The sequence below is a fragment of the Myotis daubentonii genome, chromosome 15 (assembly GCF_963259705.1).
Source record: "Myotis daubentonii chromosome 15, mMyoDau2.1, whole genome shotgun sequence".
Taxonomy (NCBI): Eukaryota; Metazoa; Chordata; class Mammalia; order Chiroptera; family Vespertilionidae; genus Myotis; species Myotis daubentonii.
In genome coordinates this window covers 27,302,899-27,324,034 of record NC_081854.1, presented here as the reverse complement: position 1 = coordinate 27,324,034, position 21,136 = coordinate 27,302,899, and the positions used below count along the sequence as shown (strand labels likewise).

The following is a 21,136-nucleotide window of genomic DNA, read 5'->3' as shown; positions in this document are numbered from 1 at the left end:
TTTTATCTGTATTATTTTGAAACTGAATTTCAACTCTGTTGACTTGTGGTTAGTTAGGATTTTTTTCTTATTCTTAAATAGAATTATTACTCATTTGTAGATTACCAAATATAAAAGCTCTTCAGATCCACTAATGATAACTTGCTTTGTTTTGTAGAGGAATGTCATATTTTGTAGTGACAAATAGTTATAGAGCACGTGTCAACACCAAAGGCAGTCAGGTGTCACCATGTGGAGGCAGACCAGAAGCTCCTTGCCAGCAGGCACTGCTAGCCTCTGTATCCTGAGTGGCTAATGCACTTAAGCCTAACTCGCAGGGTTCACCGGGTTGGCTGGGAACGGGTGTAGAAGCACCTTTATTTTAACTGTGCTCTGATGAGAATTGTTTAGAATTCTATGATTAGAATTGTTATTTAGTAGTGTTTTTTTCTATATACTTGAGTTTTGGTAGCTCAGTTTAGGATAACATTGGGCTTTTGATCTTGTCAACTGATCAGTTATTTAATAACTTTATTTTGTTTTAACAGCAGTTTTAGTAGCTACTTCTTGACTAAAAGGAAAAAAAAAGTTTAATCTTAGCCTCCTTAAAACTTTTTGATTGACATTTTTTACTGATAGGACTTTAATGTTTCAGGTGTTTTCACATTCTTTAAATTAACATGCTCTTAATTAATTTAATTCCTTGGAAACTGTTTCTGTATAATAGGCTATTGTCCAGTTTTGCACATATTTTTCTTTGGGGACAGTCTGGACCTGGTGGACCCAGAAGTCACTTCCTTTCCTCTGGCCTTGGCTCTCCATGCCTGCCTTCCGTTTTGATGGTTTAATGATACCCTCCCTGTTCAGTGATTTGTGTTCAGGAAGCTGGACAGTGATTACTTTTGTTTCTGCTTTGTGAACTTCCTCCACCACTTCCTATTTTTATGGAGCAACTACAGGAAATGAGGCAGCTCCTGGCTGCTGTTGCTAAGCTCTGATTTTAGGTGGGTGAGGACAAGGCCTTAGGGCCTGAGCCATTTAAAGCATTTTCCATCTTTGTCTTTTCACTATCTCCTTCCTGTAGGAATCATAGCAACACCATTAGGTTGATATGACGATATATCCTCCTCAGCTTTGGGGGAAGGGAGCAGGTGCTGCTCAGCTGGAGAGCAGAGCTTTTGTGAAGTAGGTGAGGGGTTTTTCAGTGGTAACAGTAGGGATGGGAGTAGTGACTCTACGGACCAGCTGCTGTCATGGGTGAACAGTGGCAGGAGCAAAGGGTGGATTGAAGAGACCTGTTACGACTAAGGCTGGAAAGGTGGGTTCTGGTTATTTTGGAGGCTTTGACTGGCAGGCTCAGAGTGAACTAGGGAGCCCCCATCTGCTCTCTCAAATCTCTGACTGGGTCCCAACCTCTGTGGTGCTCTCCTTCCTCTAAACTCATGGCATTTGTTTTCTAAACTACTTATTTAGTTTTTACCCACCTCTTTTCCAGTGATACTGTCTTATGGACCTGTTGAAGCTTAATTTATGGGGAAGTTTGTATCATCTTCCCAGAAAGAAGTAACTTTTTATACATTAGGTAACTTGAATATAGAAGGAGCTCAAAGCATTTGTTTAGCAGTTGCTCATTAGCGGCACTGTTGACCTTCTGGGTGGATAATTCTTTGTCTTTTGATGGACAGGGGGCTGTACTGTGCATTGTAGGATATTTGGCAGCATTTCTGGCCTTACCCACTAGCACTCCCCCAGTTGTGACAACCAGAAAATATTTTCAGCCCCAGCTGGGTGGCTCAGTTGGTTGTAGTATTGTCCCCTACACCAAAAGGTTGTGAGTTAGATTCCTGGTCAGGGCACATACCTAGGTTACAGATTCAATCCCCAGTGCGGGTGCGTGTGGGAGACAATGATTGATGTTTCTCTTTCACATTGATGCGCCTCTCCCCCTCCTCTTCCTCTCTCTCTCCAAAATCAATAAACATATCCTCGGGTGAGGATTAAAAAAAAGTTTCCAGACATTGCTAAATGTCTCCTGGGCATATGAGCGCCTGTGTAATCATCTCCACTGTTGAGAATTGCTGTGCTAATGGAATGAATGCTGACTTACTACTTTTGTGAAATGGAATAAAATAGAATGTTTGGTTCCTTGGGATCGGAGCCATTTGTTAGTTTCTAATTCCAGTATCTGACATTCTCATACATTTTTAGTTTGCTACTGAGATTTTGTTCTTGTCTATCAGCCAGCTTTGAGATATACCTTCTGTGTGCTTTCATTGAAAGAGCTGGGGCCTGGACATCTGGCGGCTTGGCTTCTGGTCCTCATAAAAGGCATTCTCAGCCTCAAATGCTTGTTCTGGAAGGCTAGCTAGTTCCTTGGAATCTGAACAGTGTGGTGTAAAAGAGAGGATGAGAAGCATTTAAGATGTAACATAACAGTAGCTAACATTTATGGAGTAGTTCCTGTAGGTAAACAGGATTCAACTGTGAACGGTGGTGAACAAGATTAGCAGGATTGAATTTAAGGGATAGAAAGGTAAGGAAACAAAGACAGGGATAATACCTTAGGTTTAGGCTCAAGATTGGCAGTAAATACAGCAGAAGGAGCAGGGGATGGAAGGATGACTAGGTAAGTTTGAACACATGAGATGTTTTATGAGTCTAGTCTTGCGGGGGGAGGTTTTGACCGGAGAGTTGAATTTGGGAATCATCAGCAATGCAATGGGCATGATCTTCTATAGAGAGATAACTTTTCCTTGCACCAGCTCAACGTTATGTCAATTCCAAGAAGTCTACAGCTTTATTTAAACCATCTAAGAGTGAGAAACAGAATTTTTTTCGCTAGTAGTTTGACTAACAGAGGTGGAATAGTACAGTGATAGAGCACTCAGCCTCTGGTAGCAGACAACCAGGCCCCAAATCCAGCTCTGTTGGTGACTACTACCTTATCCAAGTGGCACGAACTTGAAGAATTCACTTAACCTCTTTAGATGCCTCACCTACCTCACAGGGTCATTGTGAGCATTAAATTAGGTAGCAAGTATAAAGTGCATAGCATAATGCCTGGTACTTAGTACACATGTAGTTAATGTCAGCTGTTTTTCAGTTCTAGTGAGCATTAAAAATGAGACTATGTATCTGAAGCTCCATTGTAGACATTTAATGAATGGTTCATTTTGCTGAGGAGTACTTTGTGTGAACAAAGTAGCTGTTTTATTTTTTTTTTTAATAAAGCAGAACCTTATATCAGCATTTAACTGCTGCCTCTGTAAATGGCAAAGCTGTGTGAATGCTGAATAGACATAGCCATTAAATAATACTAAGAATGAACTAATCATTCAACAAATACCTGTTGAATGTTTACAGTGTGCTTAGCACTCTCAAATATCTTGAATGACAGGGAAGCACAAAGGAACTGGCAATTGTGATGCGGTGTGGTACAGCAAAGATAATACTAAGACAGGCCTCAAAATGGGTGTTATGAGAGCACACAGAGTTGCTCCTAACTTAGTCTTTGTCAAGGTGGCTTCCCAGAGGAGGTGATGTCTAACTTAGATATACAGGAGGAGTGAGTGAGAGCCAGGAGAGCTTTCCAGGCAGAGGGAACTGAATGTGTAGATGGCGAGAGGGAAGATGGCACAGAAGAACTGGGCAGTGTTGGGCAGAGATTGGGAGTGGTGGTGTAAGAAAGTTGCAAAGTGTAGTGGAGAGCCATATGGATTTTACATAGGAGGGTGGCATGATTAAATTGACTCTAGAACAGCCACACAGCAACCAAAGGGGAGAAAGGGGAGCAGTCCAGGTATTTGGGAAATCACTCAGGAGGCTCTCTGTATGTAATTCAGGCAAGAGGTGAAGATGGTCTGAACTTTGGATTGGCAGTGAAGGTAGAAGGGAAAAGATCTGACAGATATTAAGGCAGGAAGGATATGACTAAACTAGAGTCCCGGTGCACGAATTCGTGCACCAGTGGGGTCCCTTGGCCTGACTTGCGGGATCGGGCTGAAACCAGCTCTCCGACATCACCCGAGGGGTCCTGGATTGCAAGAGAGTGCAGGCCAGGCCAAGGGACCCCACCCTTGTATGATCAGGGCCGGGGAGAGACATGAGAGGTAGGCCAGCCAGGGAGGGACCGCGGGAGGGCTCCAGGGCGTGTCTGGACCGTCTTGCTCAGTCCAAACTAACCTACCGATTGACTGCCCCCTGGTGGTCAGTGCACATCATAGCGAGCTGTTGAGCGGCTTTAGCATATCATTAGCATATTACACTTTGGTTGAATGGACGACTGGACACTTAGCATATTAGGCTTTTATTATATAGGACTAGAGGCCCGGTGCACAAAAATTTGTGCACTCGGGGGGGAGGGGGAGTCCCTCAGCCCGGCCTGTGCCCTCTCGCAGTCTGGGACCCCTCAGGAGATAACGACCTGCTGGCTTAGGCCTGCTCCCGGGTGGCAGAGGGCAGGCCTAATCCCTAGGTGCAGCCCCTGGTCGGGCTCAGAGCAGGGCCGATTGGGGAGTTGGGGCGCTGCCCCCTGTCATGCACAGAGTAGGGCGGATTGGGAGGTTGCAATGCCACCCTTAGTCACGCTCAGGGTAGGGCCGATTGGGGGGTTGGGGCATCGCCCCTGTCACACTCAAGACAGGGTCGATGGGGAGGTTGTGGCACCACCCCCTGTCATGCACAGAGCAGGGCCAATCAGGGGGTTGGGGAGCTCCCCACCGTCACGCACAGAGCAGGGCCCATCAGGGGTTTGGGGAGCTCCCCCCGTCACGCAAAGAGCAGGGCAGATCAGGGGGTTGGGGCACCGCCCTCTATCACCCACAGAGCAGGGCCTATCAGGGGGTTGGGGCGCCGCCACTCTCACACTCAGGGCAGGGCCGATGGGGAGGATATGGCTCTACCCCGTCACACACAGAATAGGGCCCGTGGGGTGGGGGGGGTTGGGGCGCCGCACCCTGTCACACACAGAGCCGCAGGGTGATCAGGGGGTTTGGGCGCTGCCCCCTATCACGCTGATCCCGGTGCCAGGAGGCCTCTAGGCTCCACTGATCCCAGTGCTGGGAGGCATATTACCCTTTTACTATATAGAATAGAGGCCTGGTGCATGGGTGGGGGCTGGCTGGTTTGCCCTGAAGGGTGTCCTGGATCAGGGTGGGGGTCCCCACTGGGGTGCCTGGCCAGCCTGGATGAGGGGATAATGTCTGTTTGCAGCTGGTCACACACCCTTCAGGGTGGGGGTCCCCACTGGGGTGCCTGGCCAGTCTGGGTGAGGGGCTGAGGGCTGTTTTCAGGCTGGGACTGAAGCTCCCAACCGCTCCTTTTTTCTTTTTTTTCTTTTTTATTCTGGGCCAGCTTTAGCTCTGAGGCTTGGCTCCAGCTCTGAGGCCTCAGCTGCTGAAAGTAGGTATCTGGTTTGTTTAGGTTCTATAATCGAAACTCTGTATCAACTCCAGCTCTGAGATCCTGGCTCGCTGAAAGAAGGTTTCTGGGGTTTTGTTTAGTGTCTATATTTGTTACTATGTTTCTTAAACTGCAGGCTCAGAGGCCGGCAAGGCAGGCGGGGAATGTTGGAGTCCTCTGTCACTGAAGCAAGCAAGCCTCATGTTAGTTTCAAGCTACCTAGCTGCCGGCCGCCATCTTGGCTGGCAGTTAATTTGCATATCACCCTGATTAGCCAATGGGAAGGGTAGCGGTCGTACGCCAATTACCATGTTTCTCTTTTATTAGATAGGATAGGATGATTAACTGGATGTAAAGGTGAACGAGATATAGAGGATAACTTCCAGGTTTCTGGCTTGTTAGGTAGGTAAGTGGTGCTGCCATTGAAAGACTGGGGAGAGTTGGTTTGGACTTTTGACATGGAGACCTGTTTTGTAGGGATCTGGATATTTGGGATCTGGAGCACAGGAGAAAGATCTGGCTTAGAGAGGTGGATTAGGGAACCCTGCCCAGGGAGAATATGTTGAAACAGAGAGGGCACAGTTTAGAGCTCTGAGTAACCACCCAGCCCTTCAGGTCTGTCAGAGGGGATGTGTGGCTCAGAAGCAACTAAGGAGGAGTGCTAGGAGAACTACTATCTTTTCATATCTTTCTTTTAATGTGGCAACATAGAAGAGGAGCAAAAAAAAGACAGTCCTAAGAAGAGAGAGAACTGACTCTTTCAGGCATTCTTTCTTGCCTGGGTAGGTATTTTTAATTTATGAATGTTGAGACTAAAAGTCTTCAAAGCATTTTTCCGGAGTGCATTTCTAAATATGGCCTGTGTCATTCTGAACTGCCAAAAAAACATAGAAATGGTTGGGCTTTGAACTTCATAGACAATAACTTCACTAATCTCCCTAAAGAATTTCCTGTAGTGTCTCCACATTAGCAAGGGTAGATATTTAAATTTACATTGTTGTGAACTAGAGAGGAAAAATTTTTGTATCTTTTTTCTATGAAGAGGAAATTGTTTATGGAGTCTCATGTTTTTTGGTGTGTTTTTTTAAATAAACAATAGCTTTATTGAAATATAACTCACATGCCATACAATATCTATTTAAAATGTATAATTCAATGATTTTTAGTATATTCACAGTTATACAACTATCATTACAGTTAATATCAGAACAACGACCATATTCATTAGCAGTCATTCCTCATTCTTCCTATCAACTCAGCCCTACACAATCATTAATCTACTTTCTGTTTCAATGGATTTGCCTATGCTGGACATTTCATATAAATGGAATCAATCAATATGTGGCCTTTTGTGTTTGGCTTCCTTCACTTAGCATGATGTTTTCTTTTTCTTTTTTATTATTTTTTTAAAATATGTTTTATTGATTTATTACAGAGAGGAAGGGAGAGAGATAGAGAGCTAGAAACATCGATGAGAGAGAAACATCGATCAGCTGCCTCCTGCACATCTCCCACTGGGGATGTGCCCACAACCCAGGTACATGCCCTTGACCGGAATCGAACCCGGGACCTTTCAGTCCACAGGCTGACGCTCTGTCCACTGCACCAAACCAGTTTCGGCTCTTTTTCTTTTTTAATATACTAGAGGCCTGGTGCACGAAATTCATGGCCGGGTGGTGGGGGGGATGTGTGTCCCTCAGCCCAGCCTGCACCCTCTCCAATCTGGGACCCCTCGAGGGAAGTCTGACTGCCCGTCGGATGAGGCAGTCGAACATCCTTCTCACAATCCAGGTGTGCTGGCTCCCAACTGCTCGCCTGCCTGTCTGTCTGGCCCTAACCGCTTCTGCCTGCCAGCCTGATCATTCCCTAACCACTCCCCTGCCAGCCTGATCAATGCCTAACTGCTCCCCTGCTGGCCTGGTTGCCCCTAACTGTCCTCCCCTGTAGGCCTGGTCACCCCTAAAGGCCCTCCTCTGCAGGCCTGGTTGCCCCCAACTGCCCTCCCCTGCTGGCCCAGTCACCCCTAACTGCCCTCCCTTGCCAGCCTGGTTGCCCACAACTGCCCTCCCCTGTTGGCCATCTTGTGTCCACATAGGGGGTGGCCATCTTGTGTATTGGAGTGATGGTCAATTTGCGTATTACCTCTTTATTATATAGGGTATTTTTATTGGTTTCAAAGAGGAAGGGAGAGGGGGAGAGAGATAGAAACATCAGTGATGAGAATCATTGATCGGCTGCTCCTGCACGCCTCCTACTGGGGATTGAGCCTGCAACCCGGGCATGTGCCCTTGACTCGAATTGAAGGTGGGAGCCTTCAGTCTGCAGGCTGACGCTCTGTCCACTGAGCCAAATCAGTTAGGGCAGCATGATGTTTTCAAAGCTCAATTTATGTCAGCGGTCGCCAACTTTTTGGACCTCACGGACCACCAGTGGTCCACTGACCACCAGTTGGCTACCGCTGATTTATGTCATAGCACGTATCAGTACTTCTTTCCTTTTTATGCTTGAGTAGTAGTATCTCGTTTTATTTGTAGATTACATTTTGTTGATTCATTTATCTGTTGATAGACATTTCGGTTGTTTCCTCTTTTTTACTATTTTGAATAATGTTTCTCTAAACTTCCATATACAGGTTTTCGGTAAACACGTTTTTTCATTATTCTTGGGTATAGTTGTGGAATTACTTGGTTATATGGTAATTTAGTGTTTAACCTTTTTGTTTTGTTTTGTTAATCCTCTCCCAAGGATATTTTTTTCCTTTGATTATTAGAGAGAGTGGGAGGGAGTGGGGAGAGAGAGGGAGAAACATCGATGGGAGAGAGACATCGATTGACTGCCTCCCGCATACCAGGACCGGGATCAAACCTGCAACCCAGCTATGTGCCCTTGACCAAGAATCAAACCCAAGACCCTTTGATGCTTGGGCCAATGTTCTAACCGTTGAAAACACCAATCAGGGCTGTGTTTAGCCTTTTAAGCTTCTGCCAGACTGTTTTCCAAAGTATCTGCACCATTTTACATCCCCACAGGCTTCCAATTTCTCCCCATCCTTGCCAATACTTGTTATTGTCCGTCTTTTTTATTATAGCCATCCTTGAGGTTGTGAAGTGGAATCTTGTGGTTTTGATTTGCATTTCCCTGATTACTAATTATTATTTTTTTAATATATATTTTATTGATTTTTTTACAGAGAGGAAGGGAGAGGGATAGAGAGTTAGAAACATCGTTGAGAGAGAAACATTGATCAGCTGCCTCATGCACATCCCCTACTGGGGATGTGCCCGCAACCAAGGTACATGCCCTTGACCAGAATCGAACCTGGGACCTTTCAGTCCGCAGGCCGACGCTCTATCCGCTGAGCCAAACCAGTTAGAGCTGATTACTAATTATTTTTAGCATATTTACATGTGCTTCTTAGTCATTTTGTATATCTGCTTCGAAGAGTTCATCTATATTTAGTTGCAAAACCTGAGACTGTAAAAGAACAGATCAACATATTTGACTAGAGAAATGAAGAAATTTGTGTGTGTGTGTGTGTGTGTGTGTGTGTGTGTGTGTGTGTGTGTGTAGTGAAAGATGCTGTAAACATAAAAGATAAAAGGATGGGCTCCCCACAGAAATACCCAGCACTCTCCACCCATATCAAGCCTGAATGTGTTTGATGATTCTGTTACCTAGCCTTGACTTTGAAGTAGAGACCATGATCTCTGCTTTCTTTCCCAAAGCAGCTACCCTAAGGCACAGATACTGCAACCATTGCCAGGTTTTTGCAAACCAAACGCCTGACAAGTAGAGAGCTTGCCACATGGATGGATATAGGCTCATCCATACTGAAGCATGTATTAGGATTTCCTTCCTTTTTAGGCTAATAGACCATTGTACGGTTATACCACATTTTGTTTATCCATTCATTCTTCGATGTCCATCTGGCTTGTTTCCACCTTTTTGCTACTTCTGCAGTGATAATTGGTGTACAAATAACTGTTCAAGTTCCTGCTTTCAGTTCTTTTGTGTATATACTCAGGATTGGAATTGCTGTATTTTGTGATAATTATATGTTTAATTTTTTGAGGAACTGCCATACTGCTTTCCACAGTGGCTGTACAATTTTACATTCCCACCAGCAATGCACAGGATTCCAGTTCCTTCCCATCCTTGCTAGCATGTTATTTTCTGCTTGTTTTTCCCCCTTTTTATAATAGCTGTCGTTATGGATATGAAGTGAAATCTCATTGTGGTTTTGCATGGCATTTCCTTAATGATTAGTGATGTTAAGTATCTTTTCCTGTGCTTATTGGCTATTTGTCTATTTCTTTGGACACATTTCTATTCAAGTTCTTTACCCATTTTACAATTGGACTGTAGTTTTTTGACTCAATAGCCTTTGGGTTTGTTTTTTTTTTTATCATGCGTTGTAGAACTTCTTTATATATTCTGGATATTGGTTCCTTTTCATATACATGATTTACAAATATTTTTCTCCCATTGTATGGGCTGCCTTTTCAGTCAATTGATAGTATCCTTTGATGTACAAAAGTTTTAATTTTTATGATGTCTAATTAGCCTTTGTTTCCTGTGCTTTTGGTGTCATATTCAAGAAATCATTGCCAAGTCCAAATTCATTAATTTTTATATATTTTCTGAATTTTTCTCCTAAAAAGTTATTCTTTTTGATGCCTAAATTATCTCATTATGGGCCATTTATAGAGCTTTTTCTTCAGGTTGACTCTGGGTCCTTTTGACACAAACCAGATGGTATTAGATGGGTTCCCTGGATCTGGCCTGATAAGAATTCTAGGGCTTGCCGAAACCGGTTTGGCTCAGTGGATAGAGTGTCGGCCTGCGGACTGAAAGGTCCCAGGTTCGATTCTGGTCAAGGGCATGTACCTGGGTTGCGGGCACATTCCCACTGGGGGATGTGCAGGAGGTAGCTGATCGATGTATCTCTCTCATCGATGTTTCTGACTCTCTATCCCTCTCCCTTCCTCTCTGTAAAAAATCAATAAAATATATTTTTTAAAAAAGTAAAAAAAAAAAAAGAATTCTAGGGCTTATCTTTTTGTTTCTGGCCTGAGATCTAGAATCAGCCATTTCTGTACTGTAAGGAACTCTGATTCTTTTTGGTGGAAAGTCGTATTAGGGGCATTTGTTGCTATTGGAATGTGAATTCTAGGTCTTTTCTGTAGAAAAGTATTTACTTTTTGGAAAGAAAAAAAATCATAATTTCAGGTTGATATTTCAAATTCAAATAAAGAATTAAAAAATTTTTATTTGATTTCATATCAGTGTCTCTTATTTGTATGACAGTAACATCAAAGAGGTACATTTATGTCACTGTTTACTTGACATAAATCTTCTTGATAGTTTGGATTCATTTGTCTGTATTTTTCTTTTTAGGGATTTAAAAAATCTACTTTTTAAAAATTATATACAATATTTACATGGTTCTAAAGATCCTATATAATAAAAGCCTAATATGCTAAGTGTCCGGTCAGCTGTTCAACCACTCAAAGCGTAATATGCTAATGATATGCTATGGCCACTCAACTGCTCGCTATGATGTGCACTGAGCACTAGGGGGCAGATACTCCCACCAATAGGTTAGCTTGCTGCTGGGGTCCGGCCTATCGGAACTGAGCTAGATGGGCCGGACATGCCCTGGAGCCCTCCCGCGGTCCCTCCCTGGTTGGCCAACCTCCCGCGTCCCTCCCCAGCCCCGATTCTGCACCGGTGGGGTCCCTAGGCCTGACCTGCGCCCTCTCACAATCTGGGATCCCTCAGGGGATGTTGGAGAACTGATTTTGCCCCAATCCCACATGGCCCGATCCTGCAGGCCAGGCCAATGGACCCCACTGGTGCACAAATTTGTGCACTGGACCTCTAGTAAAGCTATAAAGCAAGGTAGATTGAGAGAAGTATGGCTTCCTTACCTGCTTTTGTTCCTTTCTATATCTCATAGGAAAACATTTTTATTGGTTTTGGTTTATTCTTCCATTGCTTCATTTAAAAAAATATAGACAAATGTGTGTGTGTGTGCTTGTGTATGTGTATCTTCTATACCAGGGGTGGGCAAACTTTTTGACTCGAGGACCACAATGGGTTCTTAAACTGGACCGGAGGGCCGGAACAAAAGCATGGATGGAGTGCTTGTGTGAACTAATATAAATTCAAAGTAAACATCATTACATAAAAGGGTACGGTCTTTTTTTTTTTTTTTTTTAGTTTTATTCATTTCAAACTGGCCGGATCCGGCCCGCGGGCCGTAGTTTGCCCACGGCTGTTCTATACCCTACTCCACTCCCATTTTATTTCTTTCCTTGTTTTTCATCTTGCAGTCACATTTCTTATTTCCAAGAATTCTTTACCAATTTCTGCTTCCTTTATGATTTGCTTCCTTTGTGATTTTCTTCTCAAACCTCTTTGTAGATGTCAGAATTTCTTTTCAGGTTTTTTTCTAGGACTAAAATTGTTTTTTCTGGGGTCTGATATGATTTTTTTTTTAATTCTCACCCGAGGATATGGTTATTGACTTTAGAAAGGGGGGGGGGGAGAGAGAGAGGGGGAGAGAGAGAGAGAGAGAGAGAAACATCTCTCATATGCACCCCGACCAGGTATGTGCCCTAACTGGAAATTGAGCCCACCACTTTTTGGTGTACAGGAAGATACTCCAAACAACTATGCCACTCAGGCAGGGCTTTTTTAATTTTAAAAATAATGTGTTTTTAAAAATTATATACTTTACATTGAGCACTTCAGAAAATATAATTACAATGATTTCAAAATGCAATCCCTGGATTCAATAAATATTCTCTATAAGTACCTTCAATTGATATGTAGACACTAAGCTAACAAAATAAGTAATGACCTGCTTTTCATCTTAGTTGTCTTTTGATGCTTTGGTTTTCTTTCACTATCTGGCGATCCTTGTCAATGAAGAACTGAGCTGATAATGTAGGAATTGACAAGAGGTTCCTGTTCTTCCAAGACGAGTTGTCTGATTCATTGATCAAAGTGAGAAGTATGGAGGAGATCGGATAGATGAACCTATTTCTCACTCCTGATTTCTCTACCTGCTTACTCAAAATGGGGTATTTACCCAGCTTTGCCAGGAAAAGGGGGCTCTGCTTTTCTGCCACCTTTGACTGCGTGTTCTGGGAAGTGTCTAGCTCTGCTCTGGTCTGTCTTGTCATACGATTAATTTCTTTCTCTCCATCTTCTAGAAAGTGGCCAGCATTAAAATAGACTATACCCTCAGCCCTTTTTATTACTGTTGTGCTGTGATTCCGTTTTTCAAACGTCTTTACTATTTGTTATTGGGGTTTGGGGAGGATGGGTAGGTAAGTGCATGAGACTACTAATTTCGGTGGTCATCTTAAAATGAGGCTACTTTGTGCCATACCATTGCTGTCAACAGGACTTTTCACTCCATTTTGTCTGTTGGCTCAATAACTGGAATGGATTTAAAATTTGTTATCTGTGTTGAGAAATTATAGCTATCACTTCACTGAAGCTTGATGCTGCCCGCCCTAGGATACATACATAGACTCATGGATTGGGTGGCTTTACAAGACCTTTCTTGTTAGTAACTTTTTTCCAGCAAAGCAGAGGTAGTAAGGCCTTATTGTATGGGAATGATAATAATGAGATCAAATATATGGTGCTTCATATGTGCTAGACATGATTCTAAGTGCTTTCTTTATATGTATAAATTTAACTCCATAACAGTAGTTACTATTATATCTATTTTGCAGACGATGAAACTGAGGCACAGAGAGGTTAAAGAACTTGCCCAAGGTCACATAGCTGGTAAGTGGCAGAGCCAGGATCTCACCCAGTTAGTCTCCCCAAGGCCACCTTATCCACTGTACTCTCTAAAGGGAAGTCCTTCAGATTTTCTTAGGATGACCACTTTTTATATCTTATCAGTTATGGATATAAGAAAACCCTCTTTTCTTAAACTTCCTGTAGCATGTTCTTTGTTGTTGTTTGAAATAGAAATTGCTGATCACGTTGATTACATAATGGAATGCTTTATTTTAAATGATGTAATCAGTTTTGAATTCAATTTTAATATGAGAACTTTTGCAAGTTATTGTGGTGTTGAAAAGATGTAACATCTACTAAAGTGTCCTTTTTCTGCTATGTGAGAATCTTAGGCAGCAGTAAAACATACAAACATGTCTTAGCCCTTTAGACAGAAAAATACAGGTGTGGGAAGCATTAAAAATACAGTAAGAAAGTATTGACAGGAACTTTATTGTAATTTTTAAAATATATTTTTTATTGATTTAGAGAGAGAAGAAGGGAGAGGGAGAAAGAGAAACATCTATGTGAGAGAGGAACATCAATCAGCTGCCTCCTGCCCACTAGGGATCAAGTCTGCAAACAGGGCATGTGACCAGGAATTGAACCCATGACATCTGTGTGCACTGGCAAGGGCAGAAGAATTTTTTTTTTAAAGTGATATATCGGCCTGGTTGGTGTAGCTTAGTGATTGAGCATCAACCCATGAACCAGGAAGTCACAGTTCGTTTCCCGATCAGGGTATGTGCCCCAGTTGCAGGGCCTGCAGGAGGCAGCCAATGGTGATTCTCTTTATTGATGTTTCTATCTCTCTATCCCTCTCTCTCCCCCTCTCTAATAAAAACATATTAAAAATTTTTTAAAGTTGAAAGTGCACACAAATATGTACCTATGTACCTAGATATATCACTTTTTAAAAAATAAGTTTTTGTTGACTTCAGCAAAGAAGGGAGAGGGAGAGGGAGAGAGAGATAGAAACATCAGTGATGAGAGAGAATCATTGATCGGCTGCCTCCTGCGCACACACACACACACACACACACACACTCCCGCCCACCACCACCAACTGGGGATTGAGCCCCGCAACCCAGACATGTGCTCTGACTGGGAATCGAACTGTGACTTCACGGTTCTTGAATGTATAAGAATATTGGTGAAATACCTGAGTTGCATTAAATCAGTGGTTCTCAACCTTCTGGCCCTTTAAATACAGTTCTTCATGTTGTGACCCAACCATAAAATTATTTTCATTGCTACTTCATAACTGTAATGTTGCTACTGTTATGAATCGTAATGTAAATATCTGATATGCAGGATGGTCTTAGGTGACTCCTGTGAAAGGGTCATTCACCTGCCAAAGGGGTCGCGACCCACAGGTTGAGAACCGCTGCATTAAATGGTATTCATGTAGTCAGTATCTTCAGGTGTCCATGCTAAGGTGCCCTCAATCCTTGTTGTTTTCAGCAGGTTTTCAATTAAGTATTTTGGTTCTCAAATTATAGCATGCATCAGAATCACCTGGAAAGATTTTAAAAAATGTATCTGCTTCTACCCCCAAAGATTGATTCTTTAGGTTTGGATTGTACCCCAGGAATCTGAATTTAAAAAAATATATTTTCATTGATTTTGACAGAGAGAGGAAGGGAGAGGGGGAGAGAGAGAAAGAGAGAGAGAAACATCGATGTGAGAGTGAAACATCAATCGGCTGCCTCCTGCACACCTCCTACCAGGGATGGAGCCCACAGTCGGGCATGTGCCCTGACTGGGAACTGAACCCAAGACCTTTTGGTGTATGGTATGATGTCCAACCAACTGAGCCACACTGGCCAGGAAACATATCCTTCTTGGGTGAGGATTTAAAAAAAAAAAAAAAAGTTTCCATTTTTTTTTAAAAAATGTATTTTATTCATTTTTTACAGAGAGGAAGGGAGAGGGATAGAGAGTTAGAAACATCAACGAGAGAGAAACATCGATCAGCTGCCTCCTGCACACTCCCCACCGGGGATGTGCCCGCAACCAAGGCACATGCCCTTGACCGGCATCGAACCCGGGACCCTTCAGTCCGCAGGCCAACGCTCTATCCACTGAGCCAAACCGGTTAGGACAAAAGTTTCCATTCTTAATAACATATTTATGGCTGTTGTGATCATCCTTGTACACTGATATAGGCAGACTTATCCAAGTGCAGGTGCACCTTTGGTCCTAGACCTAGGCAATTCAATTCTGATGCTCATGATCTTTAGATTAAAGGCCATACCTTGAGAGAATATACACTGATTGGCCAAATTATTATGATCGGCCAGATTATTATGACCACCCCATTAGTACTTCGTTGGGCCACCTTTTACCTTCAATACTGCGGCGATTCTTCTTGGCATTGACTCCATGAGATGTTGAAAGGTTATGTGAGGAATCTGACACCATGCCTGATGAATAGCACTGTCCAGTTCTTTGAGATTTGATGGTTGTGGAACCAGCTGCCTGATGGCTCATTTAACTTCATCCCACAAACGCTTAATTGGGTTGAGATCTGGTGATTGTGGGGGCCACCTAAGCAAGGTAAAGTCTCCCTCATGTTCTTGAAACCTCTCCTGCATAATATGAGCACCGTGGCATGGCGCATAGTCTTGTTGGAAGAAGCCATCTCCATTGGTTTATGCCATCAACATGATAGGATGAACTTGATCAGCAATGATACTTAGGTATGTTGTGCTATTCAGATGTTTATAATGGTCTGGCCCTCTAGCAACTTCAGCGCGAAATTATAGCTAATTTGCCTACAAACGTCAGGTGGTCATAATAATCGGGCCACTCAGTGTGTAGGGGCATAGGTAGTGAGTGGTATGGGTGTAAAGGGTCCCAAGTGTATTTTCCTTTGATTCTCCTTAACCCATTTTTATGAAAACTGAGCCTTAGGCCTCCACTGCTTGGTTATCTGTTGGGTCACCTCTAGATGCAGAAAATGAGGCTCAGTTTTTATAAAGTCATCTGTTGCCTGCAGGTCTATGTAAGGGAAGGGGAGCACAGGTAGTGTTGGGCAGGTAGTTTTTCACCTGGGACTCCAATGCCAAAAATGAATGGAAACTTTGATGTTTTGGATATATATTTGACTAAGGAGTGATCTTTCATCAGTTTCTCAAAGGAATCTGACTTCCTCCTCAGTGCTTTACTCCCTCACACTGCATACATACACCCACCAAAAAAACAGGTCCTGGAGCAGCCTGTGTCGGAATCACCTGACCTCTGGAAAGCAACTGTGGGGGCTCCACACTACAATTCAGCCTCTCCAGGGTGGAATCAGAATTGCTTTTGCCATCTGGTTAGAACTTTGCAACACAAAGCTGAGCTGGGTGGACAGCTGTGACCAACTATAATGCTTTCTTATTATTCCATATCTCTCCCTACATTTCCCAGCTTCTCTTGTAGTTACATTGGTACTGAGTGGCTAATTCTGGCCAAAGGGCTTTGAGAGGAAATGTGTGTGTCACTTTATTTACTTATTTGTTTAAAATCTTTATTATTGAGAATATTACAGATGTCCCCCTTTACCCCCCCCCCCCCCCGCATTGCCCTCCTCCACCACATACCACCCTGCCACAGGCCTTCACCACCCTATTGTCTGTGTCCATAAGTAACGCATACCTATATATATAAAAGCCAAGGGACCAGAACAACCGGTTGCTATGACGCCCACTACAGCAGCCAACCTGCCCAATCTGGGCCCCGATCAGCCTCCCCCAACCTCCCACGCCCCCCCCCACCCGGCCGGCCCCTCCCGATCAGCCCCCCCCCCCAACTGGGGGAGGGGCTGGCTGGCCAACTTCCCACAACCCACCTTCGGCCCCAATTGGACCCCTCACCCTGATCAGGGGCAGGGCCAGCCGGCCAACCTCCCATGCCCCCTTCCCCCACCAGCCCTGCTCCCAATCGGCCCCCATCAGGGCGGGTGGCTGGACCCCACCTGTGCACGAATTCATGCACTGGGCCTCTAGTATACATATAAGATCTTTGGTTAATCTCTTCCCACACATCCCTCATCCTTTCCCTCTCAGATTTATCAGTCTGTTTTATATTTCCATGCCTCTGATTCTATTTTATTTATCAGTTTATATTTTTCATTAGAGTTCTTGTTCATTTATTTTGATTTTTAGATTCAGTTATTGTAGATATGTATTTATTGCCATTTTATTGTTCAGATTTTTTATCTTTTCTTCTTCTTCTTCCCCCTCCTCCTCCTCTTCTTAAAGAATACCCTTCAACATTTCATGTAATATTGGTTTGGTGGTAATGAATTCCTTTAGCTTTTTCTTGTCTGTGAAGCTTTTTATTTTTTAAAAAAATATATTTTTATTGATTTCAGAGAGGAAGGGAGAGAGAGATAGAAATATCAGTGATGAGAGAGAATCATTGATTGGCTGCCTACTGCACGCCCCCTGCTGATGATCGAGCCTGCAACCCGAGTATGTGCCCTTGACTGGAATCGAACCCAGGACCCTTTAGTCCACAAGCCAGTACTCTATTCTCTGAGCCAAATCAGCTAGGGTTGTCTATGAAGCTTTTATCTGACCTTCGATTCTAAATGATTGTTTTGCTGAGTAGAGTAATCTTGGTTGTAGGTCCTTGCTGTTTATCACTTTGAATATTTCTTGCCACTCCCTTCTGACCTGAATAGTTTCTGTTGAGAAATCAGCTGACAGTCGTATGAGTGCTCCCTGGGAGATAACTAACTGCTTTTGTCTGGCTGCTTTTAAGATTCTCTCTTCGTTTTTAACCCTTGTCATTTTAATTATGATATGTCTTGGTGTGGGCTTCTTTGTGTTCCTCTTGTTTGGGACGCTCTGTGCTTCCTGAACTTGTAAGTCTATTTCTTTCCCAGGTAAGGGAAGTTTTCTGTCATTATTTCTTCAATAGGTTCTCAATATCTTGCTCTCTCTCTTCTCCTTCGGGCACCCCTATAATGCAAATGTTGGAACTTTGAAGTTGTCCCAGAGGCTCCTTACATGATCTTAATTTTTTTAATTCATTTTTCTTTTTGCTTTTCTGATTGGATGTTTTTTTCTTCCTCATATTCCAAATTGTTGATTTGATTCTCAGAATCCTCTACTCTACTGTTGAATCCCTGTACATTATTCTTTATTTCATTTAGTGTATGCTCACTGAGATTCTTGGAAAGTCTCACTAAGTTCCTTGAGGTCCTCATTAAGCCCCTTTAAGCTTTCATTAAGATCCTTGAGTAACCTTATAACCATTGTTTTGAACTCTGTATCCAGTAGTTTGCTTGCTTCCATTTCTTTCATTTGTGACATGTTTTTTTGTTTCCACATTTTGGCTGTTTCCCGTGTTTGTTTCTATGTATTAGATAGAGCTGTTATGTCTTCTGGATTTGGTATGGTGGTCTTCTGTATTAGGTGTCCTGTAGGGCCCAGTAGCTCAGCCTCCGCATTCACCTGAGCTGAGCACTCTAGGTGTGCCCATGTGTGCACAGTATTGTAGTTGAGCCTTGATTGCTATTGATGTCACTGGGAGGAATTGACCTCCAGGCCAATTGGCTATGAGGATCAGCTGCAACTACAATGGAAGAGCTGCTGTGCAAGAGACACCCCTATGAAGCAGGACTTGTTTCACTGGGGCTTTGGGGTTCACTGAGTCTGCCCTTTGAGTGTGTCACTTGCGTATGTGTAGAGTTGCAATCTGGAGTGGTCTGAAGCTATCCACCGGGTGCATTTGCTTTGGGGCCTCACATGAGGTCCAAAGTCAGTCACTGCCTAGGGCCACCCCGCAGGAGCTACAGAGAGGTCTGCAGATAGCTGCCACTTGTATTGGGCTAAGAAATGCCCAGGCGGGGCCCAGCTATGAAGCAAGGCAGGCTGATGCTACTGCCAGGTCTTGGACCTTTTATTGATAGATTTGTGGCATGCTGACATCAGCTGCTGCTTGTCTGAGAGATTTTTAGCAAAGTCTGAAGCCTGAGCAAGGGTAGGTCATTTATATGGAAAAGCTTAGGTGGGGCTGGAAATTGGATGGGGCGGGGTCTCGGGGAATTACCAGGGCAGAGGGAACAGTGTGTGTGGGTCATGCTGATGGAAACTCAGATACGGCTGTCTGTTATGCGGAGGTCCCAGTGCAGGAACAATGACCCCTGTGAGCACCTCTGTCTGGGAGAAATCTGCTCCTGAGTTCCTGCCCTGATACCAGATAGTCCAGTTCCTCCCCATATGTCCCTGGATTCCTCCAAAATCTCTGCCTGGCACTGGAGCTCAGAAGAAGCAGGACTGTGTAAGTTCTTGCACCATCCATTCAAGAGGAACACCTGGGACTCCAGCAGCCTCTGTGTCACTCAGCCACAGTCCCTGCTGGTTTTTACAGTCCAAAGTTACGGGGACTTCTCTTCCCAGCTCTATAACCCTTGACTGGAGGCTGGTGTGGGGCTTGAAACCCCTGCTTCTCATGGGAGGTCTTGGAGATGTCACTCCCAATTAAAAAACACATATTAGTGTCGGACCAGCCCGTTCAGCGCCTCCACACCTCCTACCAATCTCATTGTGCCTTCTCCACTTCTCTACCTGTAGGACCTCCATTCAGCCAAATTTCAGGTGGTTCTGAATGATGGTTTTTTTGTATTTTAGTTGTGGAAAGTGGTGAGTACTGGGGTTTACCTGTGCTGCCATTTTGGCTCTCATGATGTGTGTCACTTTAGTGCAGCGGTTCTCAACCTGTGGGTCGCGACCCCTTTGGTGGTTGAATGACCCTTTCACAGGGGTCACCTAAGACCATCCTGCTTATCAGATATTTACATTATGATTCATAATAGTAGCAACATCACAGTTATGAAGTAGCAACGAAAATAATTTTATGGTTGGGTCACAACATGAGGAACTGTATTTAAAGGGCCAGAAGGTTGAGAACCACTGCTTTAGTGGAAAGCAGTAAAGAATGGGTATGAGTTTCTTTTTGTTGTTGTTGTTTTGAGTTTCTTTTTTTTTTTTTAATTAAGTCTTTATTGTTCAGATGATTACAGTTGTTCCTCTTTTTCCCCCCATAGCTCCTCTCCACCTGATTCCCACCCCACCCTCCGACCTAACCACCCCTCCCACTGTCCTCATACATAGGTGCACGATTTTTGTCCAGTCTCTTCCCACATCCCCCACACCCCTTTCTCCCCCAAGAATAGTCAGTCCACTCCCTTTCTATGCCCCTGATTCTATTATAATCACCAGTTTATTCTGTTTTGAGTTTTTTTTTTAATGCTAAGGTGATTCTGGAGAACACACATTCTAATGATGTTCCCTACAAGTTGAAGAAGGGCTGCCAGACCCACATTGAACTTCAATGTGAGCAAGAGATAAGTCTTTACTGGGTTAGGCCACTCGTTTAAGGTTCTATGACTGCAGCTTAGCTTATTTTATCCCCAGTCTAGGTAGTTCAGAACAGAACGTTTATGTATGTGTTTGGAGTTCTGAGACTCAAGATATCCAAGTTTGATTTTGACACTGTGTGGTATATGCAAGACATATAGTATCCTTGCATTTTCTCCTCCTCATCTGGAAATTGAAGGATTTAAATTAGATGATCTTGAAGGGACAGGGTCTGGATAGCAGCATTTAAGTACAGATTTCTAGTTGAATAGGAAAAGGAGACTAGGTCTAACATTAAACGTATCCTTGGGAAACTGATTTTTATGTACTTGTTTTTATTTACGAAGGAATGATATGCCTTTTGCTGTTAAATAAGAAGTTACATAGGGAAAATGGAAATGAAAGATGAAGTATGTCACATACCATATGTGTTTTAGTATATTCAGAGTTGTGTACCTATCACCACTATCCAACTTCAGAATCTTATCATCACCTCCCATAAAGAAATCCATTAGCAGTTACTCCACAAATCTACTTTCTGTTTCTGTCTATTCTGGACATTTCATGTCAGTGGGATCGTATCATATATGTGGCTTCAT

At 43.4% G+C, this 21,136-nt stretch overlaps 1 protein-coding gene across 7 annotated transcripts in view; it reads left to right on the top strand.

Moving 5' to 3' along the window:
• Nucleotides 1-21,136, top strand: part of GARRE1 (granule associated Rac and RHOG effector 1) — a 101,264-nt gene that overhangs the window by 10,370 nt on the left and 69,758 nt on the right. For 3 of the 7 annotated variants that reach the window (XM_059666972.1, XM_059666966.1, XM_059666968.1), the window contains exon 2: nt 13,131-13,185. The exons of 2 other annotated variants lie outside the window; for them this stretch is intronic. The gene's annotated coding sequence lies outside the window, so the exon portion shown is untranslated. Of the gene's footprint in view, nt 1-1,168; nt 1,298-13,130; nt 13,186-21,136 lie in introns of those variants that run through there. 2 more of the 7 variants (XM_059666969.1, XM_059666971.1) reach the window with 2 other exon arrangements.